The sequence below is a fragment of the Branchiostoma floridae genome, chromosome 18 (assembly GCF_000003815.2).
Source record: "Branchiostoma floridae strain S238N-H82 chromosome 18, Bfl_VNyyK, whole genome shotgun sequence".
NCBI classification, from domain to species: domain Eukaryota; kingdom Metazoa; phylum Chordata; class Leptocardii; order Amphioxiformes; family Branchiostomatidae; genus Branchiostoma; species Branchiostoma floridae.
Genome location: NC_049996.1, coordinates 15,640,891 through 15,645,984, shown reverse-complemented (window position 1 = coordinate 15,645,984; position 5,094 = coordinate 15,640,891). Strand labels below are relative to the sequence as shown.

General features: G+C 40.4%; 1 non-coding gene across 1 annotated transcript; it reads left to right on the top strand.

Annotated features, from left to right (window-relative positions):
• The first annotated feature begins 1,169 nt into the window (after positions 1–1,169).
• On the top strand, positions 1,170–1,279 carry Trnaf-gaa. Its single transcript has 2 exons — positions 1,170–1,206; positions 1,244–1,279. It is a non-coding gene; the product is annotated as a tRNA-Phe (tRNA).
• Positions 1,280–5,094: the final 3,815 nt, after the last annotated feature.

The window sequence follows — 5,094 nt, the reverse complement described above, 5'->3', positions numbered from 1 at the left end:
AAGGAAGGCCTGATAACGTCCACTCGGGGGTTATAAATGCCCAGAAACGATAAAGATCCCAATATATCACAAAGTATTGACGGAACAAACAATGCATTGTGAGCTCCACCCTCTTGTACCCTTCGCATCTATCACACTTTAAATGAAGTCAATTAAGAAAAATATGGAATCAAAATCCATATTAGCCCTAAGATTATATATCGTTGACCAAAATCACAAAGAATTATCAATTTTTGTGATAAGAAATCTAGACGTAGGTGTGGGTGTTTACTTCGCACCTTGCGGCTTGTGTTTGCGGGGGAGGGACGTGTTTATTAGGGTAAGACAAATATAATCAGCACGCACAAGTGTGCTCTGACGTGGTCCGTCTAGCCTGGAGAATGGGACGTGAAAGGTCAGACTTCTGATCTGACGGCACACCAAGCAAACAGGTATAATTAGATTACAGGGGGAGGGGGAGGGGCTGGTTTTTACATACATTGGGCCCTTTGCCCCATTCGGAGCATAGGCCACCGATGATAGTTCTCCACTGTACACGTCTCTGGGCCTTCCCTCTCAGGTCGTGCCAGCTGTTACTTAATTATTTGTATGCTCCTCATCTCTTCCTCAGTGTCCCTTCTCCAGCTGTTCTTAGGTCTTCCCTCTTAGGCCTTCTCCTCCCATAGATGGATGGATGGATGGATGGGTGGATGGTCAAAGCATGTATGGATGGATGGATGGATGGATGGATGGATGGATGGATGGATGGATGGATGGATGGATGGATGGATGGATGGATGGATGGATGGATGGATGGATGGGTAGATGGATGGATGGATGGATGGATGGATGGATGGATGGATGGATGGATGGATGGATGGATGGATGGATGGATGGATGGATGGATGGATGGATGGATGGATGGATGGAAGAAAGGAAGGAAGGAAGGATTGAAGGAAGGATGGATGGATGGAAGGAAGAAGGGATTGAAGGAAGGATGGATGGATGGAAGGAAGGAAGGAGGAAGGTAAGGAAGGAAGCAGGAAGGGAAGGAAGGAAGGAAGGAAGGAAGGAAGGATGAAAAGAAGTCTAACTTGAGTACAGCCGCTTTACTCGCGAGAGTACCTCTACTAACTGTTCTTCAAGGTGAGGATAAACCGAATACCGTCGGAATCGGAGCAACATCCAGTGCCTCGATAGCTCAGTTGGGAGAGCGTTAGACTGAAGTCCCGGAAGCCGATATACTGGCTTGACAAACACGGACATCTAAAGGTCCCTGGTTCAATCCCGGGTCGAGGCAATTCTTTTTGTGCACAATCAACACCTTTTTTTCTTCTTATTACTTTAGTACCTTACTGTACTTTAGCAGCTGAAGTTTATTTGGAATGCTACCTTCCATTGGTGGTCCTCCCCTACATTTTCATCCACTGCTTTTGCGAAATTGAAGACCGCAGCAGAACGTAATCCATTCTACGCGCTCGGCTTGTTTCACCTGTCACGCCAATCACAGATTACCACGTTTGGCGGTAACCGATGAACCGTACCATCGCTGGAAGAAGAAGTCGAGCTGTGTTGAAATGTCTTATCAGGGACAGTTCAGTAACTTCATCGATTATCTTTTTATAGTGAAGTGTCTTTTTTCCAGTACCATTTCATCTGCGTCACGAAGTCTTCAATACCGTGAAATAGTTTTTGCCTACTAAATACAGCCAGTCTTCTTTGATGGTGTTCTGATATTTTTTAGTATTAGATTTTGAAACAAAGATCAAGCACACAAACTGATCACCGCTTGTGATACCACAAAAAATTAAGAGTACGATGATGTCTTATTGTCCCAAAAGGTACAGGGAAAACGCCATTTGACGCTGGATATCATTAATCGCAGTGCTTAGACAGAGCCCAAAATGTTAGTTTTTCGGAAATAATGTGTACCTGGTCTTACATAATCGATACCTAATCTTAGCATAGTTTATCATTATTGTACACATGTTTTTTTCTCGTTTTACCTTTATGTAATTGTTTGGAGCGCCCGGTAACCTTTAGTGCCCCTCGGTAACTACACACGGTGTGGTTGTAATCTCTCGTCCTTAGCTAGTCAAACGAAAAAACGCGGACACACCCAGAATAATTTTCTAAATTGCCGTGTGCGCGAGCAAGTGTATTCAACCTGTCATAGAGGACAATGGATTCCGCTGATAATAGTGATTTTCAATGTAATGTAATGCCGTGTCAACTGAGTTCAGTTACAGCCCTGCCCCCCTCCCCAACCAAGTTTTAGAATGTGGACGAAAATCTAGCCCTCAGCCCGATCTCAAAAATGTCTATCACACGATAGATATTTTTGAGATCGGGCTGGAGTGTGGTATCCAGGCTAACGAAAATCGAGAAGCTTCCAGTTTGGGTAATGTTTATGTTTCTACAATACCACGCACGTACTAGTATCGATGCATAGTTCTCGAAATAAACGTCGAACGTAATACCAATACCTGAAAATATTTCTATCTAGAATTAGGGCTTAAGATAGCCTGGGTACCACCCGGAAAGTAGTTCGCTCAGGCGTTTATCATACACTATATATATATACAGTTGTTTCTCGCTCTGACATTTATTGTACACTATATACAGTCGCTTCTGTTTTGTTCTTACATATAATTCCTACATACAATAGGAGCGAACTACTACCCGGATTGTACCCAGGCTAGGCTTAACAGTTCTCGGAACTATTGTAAGAAAAATGGATAGTGACATAAAATTGTGCTTAATAACAATTGCCAAACACAGGTGCAGAGTCAAGTGGCCATAAACTCATTCGGGAGTTATAAAATCTTCATGTTTATGATTTATTGCTCTTATCCGATACAGCTTTGTTTTAAACCCTTTGAACTTCTTGGTAATATATCATTGAATCCTTCTCTTATAAAATAAACCTAAACCTAATAAAATCTTAATGTTTATGATTTAGTATTCTTATCCGATACAGCAATGTTTCAAAACCCTTTGAACTTCTATATATCATTAAACTTTCTCTCATAAAATAAACCTAAACCTAATAAAATCTTAATGTTTATGATTTATTATTCTTATCCGATACAGCAATGTTTCAAACCCCTTTGAACTTCTACGTAATATATCATTAAACTTTCTCTCATAAAATAAATCCAAACCTAATAAAATCTTCATGTTTATGATTTAGTATTCTTATCCGATACAGCTATGTTTCAAAACCCTTTGAACTGCTATATATCATTAAACTTTCTCTCATAAAACAAACCTAAACCTAATAAAATCTTCATTTTAATGATTTATTATTCTTATCCGATTGTAATGTTTCAAACCCTTTGAACTTCTTGGTAATACATGTATATCATTAAACTTTCTCTCGTAAAATAAATCTAAACCTAATAAAATCTTAATGTTTAGGATTCATTATTCTTATCCTATACAGCTATGTTTTAACCCCCTTTGAACTTCTTGGTAATATATCATTAAATCCTTCTCCCATTGAATAAACCTTGCGACCTCTTTATTTATCAAATACGTGCAAAAATATTTCACTTCAACACTTGAACCCAAAATGTTACTTCAAAACGCTCGCACGATCTTCTGCCCTGTCTTACAAACAATCTAAGATGTCAATAGTGAAAGAGTACTTCTTTGATCTGCAATACACGTGGTTTGTGACGTCATGTAGTAAACACGCACAGGTGCACCTAACCTATACAAATCATTTGACACGAACAGGTCCTGTCAAAAATAAGTAATATAACTCTGGCAACGAACAGTTATACTATGCTGTAAACAGCGCGTGTATTTGACACACACACACATTCGGTCTTTTATGGTTCAGCGAGTATTTTTATGTTGTTTATGCCGTACCCATGGAAACCACACATCCGGTTATGATCCAACATGGATATAAGTTATTATTATAATAAATCTGTTAGTTTTTGTTCCCGCTGAATAGCTAAGTCGTGTTAATACTGGCTTAACCTATTATTTCACAGCAAGCTACATTAGCTAACACGTTAAAATGGTGACATATAGCCTAAGAAGCGGTGGCGTTTATTCTTGGGAGAGCCCTGATTTTCATTATATGGGCCAGGTTTTTATATATACCTACCTTCGCAGCAGTCTGTCCAATATGTTGAAAATCGCGAATCAGCCCTCCTCAAAAATAAAAGCCAGCGCACCTAGCGCTTAGTACATGGCTGTGTAGGAAGCTAGTGTTGCTGGATGACAAAAGAGAGGAATTTTGCCTCAAATGGCATACAGGGACAAATAACCATCCCACTGATCCCAGTCAGTCTGTTGTCAGCTATCACGGAAGCTAGTGACACCGTGGATTATTTTCAGAGTGTACGGTACAGCTAAAATCGCTGTTGTTTATTTTAATACGTCGTACAAAATGTATGCTACCGTTCTCATACTTGACTGTATCTAAAATACCGGAAATATCAGGTTCTCTCGGCAGTAGGAATGAATAATACAGGAGATGCCCGTATCGCTCAGCGCGGCCCGACCGCAAGTTATTGTTGTTGCCAGGCACCGCATGCACATCCCGTCATGCACCGCTCCTGGCGCGCTGGCGCGAAACGCTGTGTGTCGTCTGCACGGGCTGGTTCAGATCATTCCGTGGTTAAGGGCAACCCTAGCAACAATAGAGCGTTAAAAGTGGAAGTATTCTGGATAAGACTATCTGTATGATATTGACATCTACTGCATGCATGAAGAGTAGTGATACTACATTTAGTATCACTAATGGAGATCCCAATAAAACAAACAAAGAAGAAAGCACTATATTCCCACATTTGCATCATCATTTCATACTTTGAGCGGTTAAAAACGGCACAGAAACAAGCCGCACGGTTTACCGTTTACTGGCTGGATCAAGGCCTAATTTTAGGGGGTTCCAATATTTAGGGAATCCTCGTGCAGCTTGTTTCTCTGCCATTTTTAATCGCTCAAAGTATGAAATAATGGTGTAAATGTGGGAATATAGTGCAGTAGATAACAATATCATATAGATTGCCTCATCCAGAATATTTCCACTTCTAACGCTCTAATATGGCTTTAGGTTGCCTTTAAGCCCCCTTTACAAATCAAGAATTTAGCTCG